The 18,391-nt window shown below is 32.9% G+C and overlaps 2 non-coding genes and 1 pseudogene across 3 annotated transcripts; all 3 read left to right on the top strand.

Moving 5' to 3' along the window:
• Positions 1-1,532: 1,532 nt before the first annotated feature.
• On the top strand, positions 1,533-1,655 carry LOC145565841 (small nucleolar RNA SNORD14). The gene has a single exon (XR_014095210.1). It is a non-coding gene; the product is annotated as a small nucleolar RNA SNORD14 (small nucleolar RNA).
• Positions 1,656-1,797: 142 nt separating this feature from the next.
• Positions 1,798-1,897, top strand: LOC145565948 (small nucleolar RNA snoR99). The gene has a single exon (XR_014095297.1). It is a non-coding gene; the product is annotated as a small nucleolar RNA snoR99 (small nucleolar RNA).
• Positions 1,898-7,172: 5,275 nt separating this feature from the next.
• Positions 7,173-14,391, top strand: LOC145562015 (ubiquitin carboxyl-terminal hydrolase 27-like; annotated as a pseudogene). The gene is made up of 12 exons (XR_014094261.1): positions 7,173-7,319; positions 7,518-7,817; positions 7,925-8,048; positions 8,499-8,599; positions 8,750-8,984; positions 9,064-9,132; positions 9,262-9,390; positions 9,546-9,692; positions 12,167-12,229; positions 12,626-12,785; positions 12,862-12,956; positions 13,816-14,391. The product of XR_014094261.1 is annotated as a ubiquitin carboxyl-terminal hydrolase 27-like (transcript).
• Positions 14,392-18,391: the final 4,000 nt, after the last annotated feature.

Below are 18,391 nucleotides of genomic sequence, written 5' to 3'. Positions count from 1 at the left end.
GGTTTGTATTGAGTAGACAGTTGTCATTGAGGTTTGTGGAAATGTTTGCCCATGGCTATGGCCAATTGGCCATCAATGCTTGGGTTGAATATATATTATATTCAAAATATGAAGTAAAAAAAAATATTTCTTGTAACAATAATCCCATTTTGAATTTTTGAGTGTGGTGAGCAAATTTGAGATCGGATGTCATCTACATTATCAAATATAGCAAGGATCACATTTACAATCACACTAGTTTTATATTTGAGCTGAATGTTTTGTTACACACTTCTAAATGTTGTTTCTCAATTTTCACACTTGCATAGTTATTACGTAGTACTTCATCCGTTTTTTAATACTTGCAACACTTCTCTAAAATGGAAATCTCACAATACTTGCAACACACCATAAATGGAAAGTTATGTTAGGGAAAAGTTATACTATCTCCCTTATTTAAAGCACATGGTCCACTAAAGTACACTTCTAACAACCACTCACCCCATTTTAAAGTGTATTATATCATGTAAACCCCACATACCTTAAATACCATGATAAAGTGTGTGTTGCAACTATTAAAAAACGGAAGAAGTATATGTATACAAAGTGGAGATGTCAAAAAGTGATATGATCTAATCTAACCTGACCCGACCTAAGAAATAAGTTGTAATAATTGAACACTCGATTATACCTACCATGGATATGTTTAGTCTCACGCATTTTTTAAGCATTGTTGTAACTTGTAACAATTAGGGTTTGTTCTGATTTACTGAATTGAGCTGAACTGGTTGGAGCTAAACTGAAATGTTTATGAAATAAGGAAATTATAAAACTTTTTTAATCAGTTTTAGGAACTACCAAGGGGTCGTTTGGTTAATTAAACTAAAATATATTTGGTGTGAAATCTCAACTAGGGAGGTATACTAAATCCCGTATTAGTTTGAAGTAATCTGGTTTTTATACTGTGAATAATTTTTACATTTAATCAAAGGAATTAAATGTGAAACTTAGGGAGTGGGTTGTATGAGATTTTAAGGAGATAGGGTGGAGTTAAAACCCTTAAGGTTCTATACCCAAAACTACAAACGACCTAACCAAAAAATAGAGTAAATTGAACGAATTATAACTCCACTCCAACACATTTTAAAGGATCCAACCACACGCCCCTTAAAAAGAAAAAAGAAGAAGAAGAAGAAAAATAAAAAAATAAATATAAAAAAAATAAAAGATCATATAGACTGGTCTAGTGATCCCCACAAGCCACAATCCAGTCAATCCTAAATAAGCAATTAAAGTTGGCCCAAAATCAGCAAACTTTTTTTAAAAAAAAACCCAACAACAAATCACAACCGTTAAAATCCAGACTCACACAATTCTTAAAAACCCTAACTATCACCTTCATCAAAAACCTCTCTATTTAACGCCGTTCTCAACTCTTTCTCTATCATCACTCTTTCTCCATTTCATCAATTTTTTTTCTTTAATTTTAATTTTCAAATTAAATTTTCATGTATTGCTATATTTTTTTCTAAAAATTAAATAAAATTAAAAAAGGTTGATGATGATAAATAAAAAGGCTTGTTTCTCAAGACATTCGCAGTGGCCGCCTGAGAGTTTCCCCTTTCGCCGGGGTTGAGACTATTGCTGCTTTTCTCCTTCCTTGGATGTCTGAAACCTTTATTTATTTATTTTTTTAAAATTTGTTTGTTTTTTTTTTTATTTATTTATATTTAACTAAAAATTATATGAATGAGGACTAAACGTCTGCCTCTTTAGCATTAAAATTTAAATAATTAATTTTATTTAATTTTTAAGAAATTGCTCAAGGGATGGAACGAAGTCCTCAAATTAAAAATCATCCGTCACTTTGTCAGCAGATTTCTCTCTTTTCTTGCTGATCATACAAGATGACACATTTTCTTTCATTAAATCAGTATTTAATCCGATTATAATTTTATTGAAAATTATTAATAGGTGTGTTATATACTAATGTTTCTGCGTAATTGATTTGACATGATTTTAAGGATTAAATTTTTTAATCAAGGGTGTAATTAGGATTTTCAAATTATTGGAATTTGACTAAGATATAATGGACTTTTGTGGGCTTGGACTAAAAGCCAGTCAATAATAAACGGAAGGCTAATAATGAATTACGGAGTAATACAAAAGCAAATTACTCATAAGGCTTTGTTTGGTTCAATATTAGTAAAGAAAAAGAAGAGAAAAGATGGGAAGGGAAAAGAAAGGAAAACAAGGGAAAGGAAGGTGATTTTATTTTCCAATATTTTGTTGATGAAAGAAAATAAAGGGAAGAAAAAGGAAATTACTTTTATTTTTCTCTTTCTAGTCAAATTCCTCCAATTTTGGGAGGAAAGGAAAGCTAAAATTTTATTAAGAGACTTTCCTTCCACTTTCCTTCTTTTCCTTTAGATTTGTATGTTATTTGTTCAACCAAACATGAGAACATGATTAACATAATTTTCTTTCTTTTCTTTTCCATCCAAATCCCTTCAACCAAAAAGGGCTTAAAATTCTTCCTCGGTTTATGATGACCTTTAATACGTAATACAAAGTACTATACTGATAAAACCTTATTTTGATGATAAAGGACCAATCAACATACTTAATTATGACCCGTAAAAAAAAAAAAAAAACAAAAAAGAAACATACTTAATTATAATGTGAGTGAAATTGCAATGTCTAATTGTCTATGATTGTTTGACCGATAAGCACTTCGAATGGGATTTTGATTTGGCTCGGGTTTGAAAGCAAATCAGACACCTATGGTTAGGGCTTTAGGGGTGACAATTTGGGTCAGTGGGTTAGGTTCGGATCAGATCTGTAACACCCTAATATTTCTCCCTTTTCCAAACCACTTAATTTAAATAAAAATAGAGGAGAACCATTGGTATGTTACCGCCACGTGTTAAAATGTTAAGGCTTTATCAAAGTATTGCAGCGGAAATCCAACTTAAATCTTAAAATAATATAATTTAGAAAACCAATAAGTCAAAGCTTACAAATTGGAACCATAAATGCCCTTATTAAACCAAACCAATATTCAAAATCCCAAAACATAATTGAAATAGTAAAACATAGATAAGTTCAACACAAGAATCGAATACTCTCAATCACACCAATCCTTTGACAATGCGTATGTCAAATCCCCGAACTTCACATCATCAAGCTAACTTGTGCAATACTGCTCCCCAATAATACAAGTGTAATAATTGGATCATCACAGGGTCATTGAAAGGCGAAGGCCATGACCAAAAGAAAACACACAAAAGCACGCAATCAGCAAAGCTGAGTACATACAAGCTACAACGCACAAAACCTGGCATGCTCAACTAATTAAAGTAAATAAACATATAACTCGAATTCATTAATCAAGACTCCACACTTAGACAATTTAATTGACTCAACATACTTACTAACAAATTCCAAACACTTGACTCTTTATATTTAATTTAATTAATTTAGTTTGGAGTAAGCAATAGACGAGGTTGTCCAATCCACCAAATTATTTTGGTCCCAAATGACCATTTAAAATAAAAGTTTAGCGCAATGCAAGAATGGGCGCGACTTCATTCTCATAAAGTTAGTCTAGGATCCCATCTAACTTTCATTATAAAATAAAAATGTAAATACCAAAAGAGAAGAGGACATGTTGATCAAACAAGCCTCGAAAAGCCACGGGCTACCACCGTGTACCCAACCCAATTGTCAATACTCTAGAAGTGCACACTTTCCAGAGTTTTATTGCTCATCCTTGTTTCACTTTACGTGATTACAATTTTAATTAATAGCCGACTCATTCAAGTAGACCATACATAATAATCATACATCAATTCACTTTTAATCTTATTTAAGACAATGGTGATCACATCACAAATTGACCTTTAATTCCTTTAAACTTCCAAATTATCCAAAATTGCTAAACATAATCAACCCACCTAGCCATTTTGGCTTAATTCACTTTTACTCAACATACTAACAAGTCATGCTTGAGTAATAAATAAAATAATAATAACCTTGTGGAATAATTAATAAATTTATTCCACTTAAACCATTCAACTCCAATCCTTCAATAATCCAAATGTGGTTAATAAACCAATCCAATAAAAATATGCTAGTATTAATATTCCATACAAACAATTAATCCAATATAATTCAACATGCTTGCATCCATAATTCCATACCAACATAATCAATTCACCAAAACATGTCTCATAAATATAAGCACATGAATTAATTAAATGTATAACCAAACAATTTCCATCCAAGTGTTCTCTAAACATGAAACTAAGTTCTTTCTTTTTGGTACCTAAACATGATACTACTTACAACGAAGTAAACATGTACGTACCTCGTATAAACAATCCTTTGTGCCACTTTTAATCACTCAAAAGTCTCCTAGGGAATAATCACTTCCCAGAAAACAACCAATAACAATAAATTAATACTTAACCAAATTTTCAGCAATATAATTAGATTAAAAACTCCTTAAAACTTCATTTAAATATGTTTTTATGCTTAATTAATCATTAGAAATTGAATAGGAACAAAAGCCCCAAATTAATTGATTATTAGAACCCTAAAATCCCAATTTAAATAAATTAAAAACCCTAGGTTTATAATTTATAAAATCTGAAAATTATAACAATAATTATAATCTGAAATTTATAATCTTTATACTATAAAAATATAATTTTTCATACTAATTTAATCAATTTCAAACAATTTGATCAAAACCCAAAACAAATTGAATTAATTTAAGCAAAAATAAAAAAAGAAAACAAAGGAGGAAAGAGGAAGGAGTAGCCACGGGTGGTGGCTGGGCCGGTGTCGCCGACGGCGGTAGGGTGGCGCCGGTGGTGGCAGCGGGCAACCACAAGGAGGAGGAAAAAGAAAAGAAAGAAAAAGGAAAAAAGAAAAATAAAGGAAAAAAATAAAGAAATAAAATAAAGAGAGATAGAAAATAAGACTAACCTTTTGGTGTGGGGAAAATTTTGAGAATGTATGGGGTATTTATAGGGGAGAGAGTTGTAGGGTAAGTAGGAGTATTGGGTCTCATAAAATTAATGGGCTAATTAAGTAAATGAAATGGACTAGGCTTTGTTTGTATGGCATAAATTGTAGAATGAAAGCTCATAAAATAATTTGTACTAAAATAATTTTCGACCCAAATTAATAATTTGAAACTTTTTAAAATAAAAATCCGGAAAAATACAAATAAATATTATAAATAAAATAAATTTTCATTTATAAAATATTTAAAAATACGGGGGATTACAAGATGGGCTTGATTTTATGTTATGATTAGAAACAATAAAAAATAGTGTAAAATTTAATATTATTACATTATATGAAATTTGAGCCGAATTCGGGTTGGGTTCGAGTTTCTCTTAGTAACTTCAGGTCGGATTCGGTTTGAGTTATTGGATCGAGTCAAGGATTGTCAGCCCTACCTATGGTACGCATAATATGTTGAATGGGAATTACTGGCAAACAAATGTTGTGAGATACTCCGTATAAGCAAATAGTTAAGCAGGCTTATGCTAGTTGAGGACTTAAAGTCACGAGTTAGAGCCCCACTAACTACAAAATGCTTGGGAGTAGGGGGATTTCCTTACCTCATCTTTTACCCTCAACTAAATTTGTAAGGTGTGGCGGTTCAATTTAATCCTTCATCTTAGCTAAAAAAAAAAAAACAAAAAAAAAAAAGTAAGCACCCCTTCTAGAAGACTAATGTTTTGGCTTATACTTCCTCTGTTCCTTTTTACTTGACCTGTTTCTTTTATCACGCATGTCAATGCAAAATTTTAACGATTGATAACTTTAATTCTCCATAAGTAAAAATTATAAAAGTTGTATATTATGATAATACTTATTAAGACGAATTCAGAAAGATCTCACATAAATATATATTTTTTTATATATCATTCACAAAAGACGGTCAAAAGGAGGGGTAGTTAATAGTATAAAAGTCAAAGCGGGTCAAGCAAAAAAAGATGGAAAAAGTAGAAGACTAATGTTATAGATTGGTGAAATTCTTGTAAACCAAGATTAGTATTCTTTAAGATTAAAATTTGTGACTTAATACAATAACTTTTTTTTTTTTTTGGAAAATAATATGTAGTACAATAATTCTTATGGCCCGTTTGGATTTACTGAACACAATTGTTTATGAGAGAAGAAAATTATGAGCCGAGCTGAATTGAACTGATTGAAGCTGAAGAGAACAAGCCTTTAATCCCTCCTTTCTAACCTTCAAAAGTTTTGTCATTTTCCTTTTAATAAATGTGATTATTTCCTTCAAACAATAATGAATATGAATATACTCGTATATCGATCAAGTTTAGCCTCTATACTTTTAAAATAAGCATCAACAATAGCTAATAATTTATCAAATAAAAGTATGATTAGTAACAGTAAGTAGTCAAGTAACACAACAAAATTTAAAATAAAAAAAACTTCATTAATTGTAACAATGGCCAATAATTTGTCAAATAAAAATCAACAATACTAATAGGCCTTGTTGGAATCACATTGAGGTTAGAGTTTTGTATTATAGTTTTGGATTATGTGATTATGTTGATGATCATTCGGATGTTGACTGGCTCATATGGTCATACATAAGCTACATTGCAAGTTGCATGGAAATCACCTTGGATTTTTCTACGAGTAACTATAGAACTAATAGAAGGGTGTGTAGGGCATGGTTGTTGGAGAAGAAAATGATCATACAACTTATTTTAGTGTAATTGTTAAACTCAAAGTCCTGGCTTCCAATTTTCAAATACTTGAGCTTTTAGTGTTATAGGTATTGGATAAATTTTAATAATGGATATTCATTGGATGCACATTGTGCACTGTAATACTGTACATACGGCCCAAACCAATGCCCCACCATTAGGACTAGGGAGTACTCCGTACTTTGTAATGTACTAAGGTGTCATTTGGTTGACAAATAAAAAGATGGGAAGTTCAAAATCCGAATTGAAATTCTTCGGAGTTGTTTGGTTGATAAATTCACGAGCCTCATGAATTTTCACTTTAGCATTAATTCTAATTACATGGGAATATAAATTTTGGAATTTGCATTTCCAACATTCAAATACGATAGATTATTACTCCGTAGGTTAGGAGAAGTTAGGACAGCACTAAGCTAAAACATTAGCTGGTTCAGTGGTTCGGAAGGTTCGTTCGATAAACCCTGGTTTATTGACTAATCAAGGTTTTTGCTCGTCATTTCCTGGGAAAGTTATTGCTCGTCACACTCATGGATCTCATTCTCATACGCTGATAGTTAGATTATTAATTAAATGAAGTTAATGGTAAGTTTTACCTTTTCATGCTCCTCTTACAAATCAATTTATCTTAATTACTATGATATTTCCTGGAACAATTCATTTGATTTCATAAAAATTATCAAAAGATCTGAGCTTTCTACTAATTCATTCTATATATATATTCAACATATTTGATGTTTGTTAAGTTAAGAAATAAGAATTGGTTATATTATGTGAAGGTAGGTTCGTTGGAATCGAATGAAGATAAAAAGAGAAATTAATGTAAATTCATTGTTGAAAAAATTCAGAAGTGGGTTTCAAATGTTGTCAAACATTGACTGGGTTTCAGCTTATGGGTCTCAATTATCAGCAGCCACTGTTTTGGGTGTGGTTGGTTTGTTCTTGGCTGTTAGAGATGGTAGAATTGGGTATTTCAACAGTTTTCCCTTGTTGTCAGCAAAAACTAACACTCCTAAGAAGTTGTGTGTCGTACCCGGGTTGCGAAATTTGGGCAACAATTGTTTCCTCAATGTGGTTTTACAGGTAAATTGAGTCAAATTTTGCACAGGTTGACAATTGGTGGAAGTGAATTGTATAGTGTAACATTGCTATCATAGTTTGGCCTAATTTTAGGTTGATTTTTGCTTCAGGCACTTGCTAGTTGTTCAAATTTTAGGTGTTTCTTAGAAGATGTTCAGAACTTGCAGGCGGTGTCTATAGTGGAGCAGGGTAATGATTTGCCCCTTTTGGAATCTTTGGCTGCTTTATTAGAAGGTAAAAAATCTTGAGGGCATTGTTCATCCTTAATTGGATTATATTGGTTTGCTGTTACTGCTGTTTGGTTATTTATGTATTCCATGTTGTTGGGATTGGATGGCTGTGTGATTGATGACAGGCAAAGTTTCCACGACTTTAAACTTCTTCTCATGACTCTGTGGTGTCCATGAATGACTCTGGTTTCACTACTTCATAGTTCTTACATGAATGATCAATGATGTGTCCTTTTTAAATGATGTTTTTAGCTTGTCAACTTGTTTTTTTATTTCCACTGGTTTATAATAAATGTGTGTTAAGATTGATCAACTTCCGATTAAAGAGGCTTCTTTCTATTTTCCGGGAGAGGCAAAAGGTAAAAGTGTAACTACATATTATTATTATTATTATTATTATTATTATTATTATTTTTTCCATATGCATCTTTTAATTAGGCTTCATTTGTGGCAGAGTTGAGCACACTTCAGGAGAAAAGTAGACCATTGAACCCACACAAAGTGATGTCTGCCATGCAGCAATATATCCCACAATTCCAACTGTCAAATCAACAGGTGAAATTCTTTTTGTCTTGAAGTTTTTACAGGACATAATCTCTTTTGCAGAATGCCTTATCTTCCCTTTTGAACTTTTAAATAACTTAAAAATAGCTATGATATTGACCCTGCTTCTCACCTGTAACTGGCGGGTGCATCTACAAATAGGATGCAGCAGAAGCATTTCTTCATCTTCTATCCTGTCTAAGAGATGAATTATCAGAGTCTTATATGCCAAACCATGGATCCCTAGCAGATGTGGATGCCCCTACTAGTCGAATTCTTGCTTCTGAGAGGACAAAGGACATGAAGGAGCCAGAAAGGTGGCGGCAGCAATATCTTGGCCCTTTTAATGGGATACTTGGCAGTTTTCTGACCTACCTGCCGAAGCTGTTCTTCTGAGGTGGGGTGTCATTCATTCGTATTTCTCTCTGATGATATTGCTAGTCTCTTTATTGAATCACCTTTCTTTTTTCTTGCAGATTATGATGGATTTTGATTTCTTTCACACCTTGTCACTCCCCCCAGTTTCCAACTGTGGTGCTTCCATAGTATGCTTCCATTACCTAATTTCTTCTATTTGTGCAAACTCAAGCTCTTCATATGTGGTTGTAGGCTTGGAGCTGATATTAGATGAGACTGAGGTTGTTTATATTTCTCAAACATGCATGCAATGTTAGCTGGATAGATTTACACTAGAGGATTGCATGAAGAGGTTCCTGGCTCCTGAACATGTTGAGAACTATTTCTGCAGCCGCTGTTGGCATATTGCTGCAGTAAAATTTTTATCCGCTGTCGGAGGACGGCAGGTACTTACTTTTATTTGCCAGATTTACTGAAATTGTGCTCATTGTTTTATGTTTATCTTTCTACATTACCCGGTATGATATTTATCTCGTCCACTCTAGTCCAGTTTGTTTTCTTTATATTTTCTTTTTTCTGTTTCCTCTCTCTTTTTGGTCAGGAAGAGATCAGAAAATTGAGTTTCTGTAGCGACTCCAGCGAGAAAGACTCTTGCAACTGCAGGAATATGTCATCACTTCAGAGACTTCCTTGGTCAAATCACTTTTCACATGCTTTTAAACAACTCAGAATTACTCATTGTCCAGAGGTATGAAATTGTGAAGCTCTTTCTGCCCCTTTTTCCAGGTAACAAATGCTGAATTTACCTATTTTCTGACACATGAAGCTCTTTAAACACATGCACAACCACATAAGCAAAGATGCTCATGCCTGAACTTTTTCAGAAGCTCTTTTAGTAATTTTTTTTTTTCCCTGATGATTAAGGTTTGCCATATATATATTTTATCTTTTTCTTTCCTCCCAACACCCTTTGGTGGAATGATCTGTAACCACCAGATTCTATAGTGACGTGTTTGTGAGTGGCTGATAATTGTCATTGAGGCTCTAAGTACCATGGCTCTTTTGAAATACTTGAGGAGCCGATCATTTTCTGTAGTATCCATAAAAAGAGAATGCTCTAAAGTCTTGTGCTAATTACATATTTGATATAACCATCCTGAATGAATGGCCCTTTTCTGAGAAGCTGATCATTTGTTTGTTGTTTTTATAGAGAAAAGGAGCTGTTATTGCCAGATACCTCTCTGAAAAGATGATGTTGTAGGGGTTGTTTCATTTGTTTGTGTTTGTTTTATGGGAATATGAACTTAGATTGAGATTCTTACCCCGAGTAATTTCAGTTCAACTCTGAGTTTATTTTTCTATCACAAAGCAAGGATTATATTAGATCAAAATAAAAATTTCCAGAAAAGATAAAGAAGAAGAAGAAACAAATAGTAGTCGAGAGAACACCTTCCAAGGTTTGATTTTTAGTAAAATCATAAATAGCTTTTGTACTAGACAAGATAGAGAACTATTTATAGGGAATACTAACTGTCAAACTGTGTATGATACCCCTAGCTTACTTGAATCTTATCCTACATGATTTTTTTATTGCCTGTACTCAAGTGTAGTAAAAGGGGGCGAAGTTAGGTCCCTGGACCAGTTGTGTCGTCGCATACGGCCTAGCCAACATACCCCATTGTTTTTATCAATTTTCTTCCAATATATCATTAGTTTCGTGTGGTGTCTTGTTCTAGACAATTCATCTTCAGAGTTCAGATGTGCATAACTCTTGTTTCTCATCGAGTTTCACTCATGGGTACTTGCTGGAAAGCTTTCGAGCTCAATGTTCATTTCCAAATGATTTCACCTTCAAACATTTACTAAATATTTATGACATACAATCAAGCCCCACTTATGGGATTAAGGCTCTGATTGATTGATGGATTGAATCATGCCCAAGGCTTCCCAATGACCATGTTCTTTCATAACGTATTAGAATGTCCAAATGCAATTGTAGGAATGCAAAATTGTTTATAATTTATTGTTGTAGGCTCAATTAATTAAAATACCCATTATCAGAGGAAAGCCATTCAAATGTGCATATTGGAGTATTTACCACCACGGATTGAATTTGAGGAATTGGGATCAATTAGAGCTCATTCTGAAGAGAGATGCACATGCAACACAGCTAAAGCATTGTCAGGCAACAAAATAACAAAATTACCATACAGTTGTCCTCCCATGAACATGTTACACATTTAATATCTTATAGGCCTTTGTAGTTTTGTTTTAGAGAATCTACCATAAATAACATTAAACTCTTATCACAGCCACTCAGTTTTTCATAATATGCAGCAGTAAACTCATGTGAATGTTTGAGATTGTCTGCAATTTGTTTACCCTTTTTTTTTTTTCTTTTTTTTCTTTTTTCTTTTTTTTTTTTTTTTTTTTTTTTTTTTGTGTTCCAGGCATTCCCATTTTCTAAGCTGAGTGAATGATCTTCATCTGTATAATTTTGCATTTTCAAAGCTCACATCATCTTGAACTTTTCTGTATCTTACTTCTGCATGGACTCTAACCTGGCTTACCTGATGGTAAAGATCTTTCACATCTAACAATATTAACTTTAGTCTCCAATATCGCTGGGTGAATATTTTGTGCTGACCACTCAAATTTGATTTGAGCCTAACTTTAGCAGTCGTTTTGATTGGCATAGCTTTGGTTAAATTCTTTCTCATTTGGTTTTTGGTTAAGGTCTTTATGATTGGTACTGCTGCTTTGTTGAGTTCTTTTTGATTTGCGCCCCTTTGGTTGAGTTCTCAATCTACAGAAATAAATTGTTAGTTAATTCTCAGTAGTATGTAAGTGTATTGGATTTATTAGTTCATTGTTGTGTCTTAGATTCTATGTAGGTTTACTCTTTTGTCTTTTTCCCTTTTGCTTTTTCTTCCCCCGAAGGCTAAAAGTTATTTGAATAAAATGAAAAGAGTTTCTTTGTATGGCTCCATAAAAAAAATGTCTGATTGTTCTGAATCAAACTTGAGATTCAACTTGTGTTGATTATACGTATGGTTGTTATGTTCCAAGATTAAAAATTAGAAAGTGACTTTTTGAAGCCACTAGGTGATCAATATGCTTATACACAAGGCATAATCTTCTTATGGATGTGAAAGTCTGTATTTTCCTACTCAGCTTTTTTTTTAATTTTTTTTTCAACTCAGCTAGTTTCTTTTTCTACAGATTCTTTGCCTTCATCTCCAACGCAGTTCATTGAATGCATTTGGGGAGCTTGTTAAAATTCAGGTACTTGAGTTTTAGTTATCTGTTATAGACGCTGGCACTTTATTCCACAATATCTTGGTGCAACACCAGTAGGGTTGGGGATTTAATGCACTTGTGAAGGGTCTGGAATTGGGCAGGATCCGCAAACTCAAACAAGTACAAGTGTTAGGGTTGAGTACTTTTTGTTTTTAATTAAAACCAATAATTTTCCTTTTTTGGGTTCATATCTGTTGATTTTCTGGTTTCATTGATATATTCCTCCTCCACTCTCTTGCTTTGTCTCGATGGATGTCCCTTTTCTAATTCTCATATTCTCTTTGCTACAACATGGTATATTCCTATATTACTTATCTTGCCTTTTGATCAATAGAGTTATCATTGGTTTGTCTCAATTTGATTGTTTATCGGCATATACAGGGCCATATCTGTTTCCCAATCATCCTGAATCTATCACCTTTTGTTAAGTATGAGGTTGGCGTTCAAAAACGAGAAATAAATAAGCTAAATAGTCTGGGGGAGCAGCCGAATCTGGCTTCTATCTCTCATCCTAAAAGTGCGGACAGGCATCCAAAACTAAGTAAGCAACTGCTGTTACTTGTCATTCATCTCAAGTTAGAAAGCATTCATTTTAAAGTATGAGTAATCCGCTGCAGTGCTAGTCAAGGATGATGCATCACAGTTTCTTCCAGAACCTTGTTCGTCGCTGATTGAAACCTGCTCCAGCACCATATCTATGCCTACTTTTAAGGTTGGTCTCTTTCTTAAGGTTTGTACTTGGTGGGAAGCTCAACCTTTCCAATTGTTTGTGCTATTTGAATACTTGTGTATTGGTAGAAATTTTTAATCCATGATGCGGATCAAAGGCGTCATGGTCCGCATCAATCCAGTTGTTAGTAAATGCATGTCTTAGGTTTATATGTTAGTAAATGTATGTCTCAGGTTCAAACTTAGTTGTAAAATAGAAAATTTTCAATTCAACCCATGATACAAGTAATGAAATTAATTTATTACTCTAATAGAATGGTTACATCGAACAAAAAATAAAATAGATTTTGGGTACTTGATTGTATTTAATGTGATCAAATCACCAAATAGAGCATTCAATCCCACAGCTTAAGTGGGTAGACACTTTCACCTAGAAAAAGCTGGCAAAATAAACTTCTCATTAATATTCATCATACCTCCTATCTCCCTAGTGTGTTCGATTCATGACACTATAACTGATTCTATTATTTTTCTCGTCCAGATACCAGTCTTATTGCATTACTATGATGCCCTACTCCATATCCTGATGCGTTATTGTAGATACCTAAAATATCTTCGATTGACGCCTACAGTTACATACTCTAGAAAAATTATTGTTTGTTTATAATATTAATGTCCACCATAATCAGAGGCCAAGTCAAAAATGAGAACTAAGTAACCCCATTTCCCTTTCATCAAGTAAATTTAAGCCTGACTTGGGATCATTTCTATGCGACCATGGCACCTTAGAATAGAGTTATACTGAAGCTTAACAGTTAACATTATTGCAGCTTACATACTAAAGCTGGTGCCTGGCGGGTTTTTTGAGCCAGAAATTAACAAGTTTGCTTCTGTCTGTATAGGCTACTTTTGATCCACCACCTCCCAAAAATATTCTGTATCGCCTTGTTTCTGTTGTGGAACACTTCGGAAGAGCTGGGAGTGGCCATTACACAGTATATAGAGGAATGGCGAGTCAAATGGAAAAAGGTGATGGCGTTAGTGAAAATGATGCTCCTTTGCAATGGTTTCGCATTTCAGATTCAGAGGTACACAATGCTTCGGAAGAAGAAGTTCTTGGTGCAGAAGCTACCCTACTTTTCTATGAGAGGATCTGAGCCAACAGCTCATATGAGTTTGCACGGTTGCACCAGACTGGAACCAAAATTTAGGCATTACTTTGGACTGGACACCAGAAGTTTTAGGTTATACTAATCCCCTGCATTTGCAACAGGTTGATAGTTGTATTTTTATAATGAAGTGGATAGAACAAGAAGTCAAGAAGCTTCTATTGAGATTTGGAGTTTCCTTATGCATGCAAATAAAATACTCGACTGTAATGTTAGTGTGATTAAAGTATCAAACTCCAAAGTTAGGAAATTTTGTCAAACATTACATTATATAAAGCAAAGTTTGTGATATAATACATTAGAGCATCTTCATCACTGGACATCCCTGTCCGTTTTTTGGGCTCACCATCAACTTTGCATTTTAAGTTTGCAATGGTTGTTGGGTAAAGTAAAGGCAGGAAAGAATTGAATGTTCCACATGCCTGATAACTTAACTTCTAAATGATAGCTGATAAGTGATAACCATCCCTCATATAATAATCATAACTAAATACAACCCCTAAATAAACTATGGCCGAAGTTCAAGGTAAAAGCTAATGAGTGTCCACGGGGCGTTAGATAAGAGAGCTAAATGTGAAAATATTATAGTATAATTACCATTAATTACACCGATCGACGCGTAATTTTATCATGCATTCTGAACTTAATACTATTTTAAGTAATATATTAATCCCTTATCTAACGCCCCAGGACGCTTGTTAGCAAGATCCATACATTAAAGTTTACGGCCTTTCATTAATTAGCCCTAAAATTGACTTGATAATCAATGGAAGCCCTTAAACTTTTTTTTTTCTTTCTACTTTGCCTCTTTTTTTTTTTTTTTTTTTTTTTTTTTTAAGTCTTTAATAACCCATACAAGTATATAACCAACAAAATTTAATCATAAAAAAAAAAGATTTTTTGTTAGGGCAAATCACGATTTTAATATCTTAATTCTTAAAATCAACCAAAATTCTCATCTAACCCTACAATTTCGAAAGCAAGCGAAAAAAGTATAAGCTGTATGAGATACTACACCCTACAAAAAAAGAAAAGCACCCGATTCTCTAAAAATCCTCGAAAAAACCATAATCCTCAGATTTAAATTTTGCTAAAACATCTTTTCATTGTCCATGAGTAGCAACAATTGAACAGCATTTTTTCATTGTTCATCGTAGTGAACATATTTTAACCTATCTGAAATTATCTAAATTTAATTTAACGGATAAATTTTAGACATAAGCACGATATGTAAGATGTTCGGAACTGCTTATCATATTCTAGCTGGACTTACGCATTCGCACCTGTTTCGGGTTACCTTTGTGTATCTTGATGAAGTGTTGTGTATCATACAAATTAATCAATAATCTCAACATAGACATCCAATATATATTACTACCACATAAATCAGTCCATTAAGTAAAACAAGTCAACCAAAATAAACATTTAAAAGTCAATTACTACATTAAATAAGACTTACTTTTTTATTAAAAAATACATGCGGATTTTATAATATTTCATTTTCCATATACGCTCAACTCCTTACTCTCGTGAATAGGGTAGACTAATGCAACTTTTCCTTACACTTATGTATGTATAAGATACTCGTATACAACGCGACTTCACATACATACCATTTTATATCCTTTCAACTACTACAGGAACATACAACATAAGACCAATACACGTGAGTATTTATATAATACATAATAGAACACTCGATCTTCTAGGTGATGATCATCAACTCTTCATAATTTTTACTAAAAAAGCGACTAATAACTTAATTATCAAATTCCATGCATGTATGCATTAAACTCGCTTGTAATTTGTAGTATATCTTCATATATGTATATCAATGGTGAATTGGAGACTTTCGTTTGACGGGGGTGTAATCCATCATCGTTAGATCACCTTCGTTATATCCTTCTACGTTATCATCGACGTTATTAGCAAACGTCGTACTTGGAATAGCATCATGCTTGTTCATGTTCTTGTTCACTGGTGTTGCTCCTTCATTTTTCATTGCCACATTTTACAAATAACCAAAGAAGAACAAATCAATAAATATAAGTAACTATAATTAATGTATCAAGCTAAGATACAAATTATAAGATGTTTCAATCAATAAAGTTGTACAACAATAAGATTATATAAATTATAAGATGTTTCAATCAATAAAGTTGTACAACAATAAGATTATATATATATATATATATATATATATATATATATATATATATATATATATATATATATATATATATATATATATATATATATATATATATATATATATATATATATATATATATATATTTATTGGAAAATCCAAGTTTATAACTGTGCTAAACAAACCAAGTTTAGCACATGGCAATTTTGTAATTAAATGGGCTTGGAATCCGTGTACAGGCATTAAACAAATACTTTCCCTTACTGCAGCACTTGACAAATGACCTATCCTAATACAAACAAGCTAACGGAAAGTTTGTTTGAAACGTTAGGAGTGACCACGGTAAAGGCTCACTGCTAACCACGGAATTACACTTGAGTTAAGCTTTTACCACTCCTTGAATTGAATGTCATGGAGAGTGAAAAAGAAAAAGTCATTTCTCATCAGCAGTACATAGAGAGAGAAACAGAAAAAGGCCATGAGCCAAACACAGAAAGAGGTTTCAAGCTTGGTAGATCTGTCAAGCGTTGGTTGCTAGATCTCTCAGTCGGAGGTTGTTTGTTCTGTCAAATTGCGTTGTGCAGGTTCCGGTAGTTAGTTCTTCTGAGGATTAGCACGGAGTTAAGCTCACAAGCTCCATCAATGGTGAATACCAATAGGAGGGGGGAAATCAAACAAGCAAACGAAAACACCTTCCCTTTAGGGTTAACCATTCCCTTAATTTCTATATTTTTAATTAGGGTTTTCGTTGGATTTGGCAGTGAAGCCGCCGAAAATGGTGTTGAGGTTTGGTGTCCGCCATTAATGGAGCTCGAAGAAGATGATGAAGGTATGTGGGATAGTCAAATTAAATCGCAAATATGTTCCAATTGAACGCCTACCTTATGAACACCAGAGAATTGAACCCAAAAGAAAATCGATCTGAGTTCAAGATCGACGAAACGGCATCACCCAAGCATTCAAGTTCTTGCTCGATGGAAGAACAAAAAAAGAATGGGGAGTGAAGAACAACCATTCAAGTTGAAGAAGAAGAAGAAGCACCAGACAACGGAGTGACAGCAACTAATCAGGATTAAGGAATAGAAGAAAACGGCAACTTAACAGAAGTTATCTCTCAAATTGGGGATGGACATTTTCATCCTTACTTTTTAAGGCGAAAAGACGAAAATGGCCTGTGCTAAACAGGCCAGGTTTAGCACAGTTATTAACCTGGGCTATATATATATATATATATATATATATATATATATATATATATATATATATATATATATATATATATATATATATATATATATATATATATATATATAAGAAAAAAGAAAACATTATATATATGTACCTGTAAGAGGAGGTAAAATGAGGCAATGGAAGACGAGCACGACGAGAACGAAAAGCTTGCATGTTGGCACGGCCATCTTAGGAGTTTGCTCTAGCTTAGCTTGATATTGGTGGCCTAGGATGGTTGATTAGCTTAGAGTTAATTGAGTTGTTAAGTACGATGTTGCTTGCTTACTTAGTTTAACTTAATTAAATCGCTTAAGTTGTGGTAGATAGTTTATATATAGAGGGAGGAATTGAAGTATATAGTTGGGTAGCTGGGGTTATCATGTGGTGCAACTATTTCCGTTGAATCATATCGTCTTTGTTAGAAGTATAACCCACATTTTACGTCTAAATATAACATCTATCAACAGTTTTTCGAATTGATCTTGACATTTTTAATGGTTTAGGTATATTTGACGACAAATTTTATAGGATTTTGTATTTTCATCTTAATTTGCCAATAAAACTTTAATGCAAAATGCAATTTTTAATTTCAAAAATAAAAAATAAATTACTACATACAACTGAAGTTTATCATGGAAAGTTAGTGTTTTGATAATTTTTACGTTGAAATTAATCTAACAAGATTATGACTGTGTTTTATCTTATATACATACAATATTTACTTATCTAAATGACTCTTTCTAGCCTCCCTTCGTTCATTCCTTAAATTACCTAAAAGTTAGGGACACGTATAATTAATCTCTTTTGTTGTAGATGTTCTTACGTACAACTAAATATAGGATGATAATAAATTTATTGTTAATTGAAAAATATTGGGCACCTATGCATGAATTTAAAAATATCTGTAGTATACACAAAAGAAAATACAAA

The sequence above is a fragment of the Chenopodium album genome, chromosome 10, assembly GCF_948465745.1.
Source record: "Chenopodium album chromosome 10, dcCheAlbu1.1, whole genome shotgun sequence".
Taxonomy (NCBI): domain Eukaryota; kingdom Viridiplantae; phylum Streptophyta; class Magnoliopsida; order Caryophyllales; family Amaranthaceae; genus Chenopodium; species Chenopodium album.
This window is presented reverse-complemented; position numbering and strand designations above follow the sequence as displayed.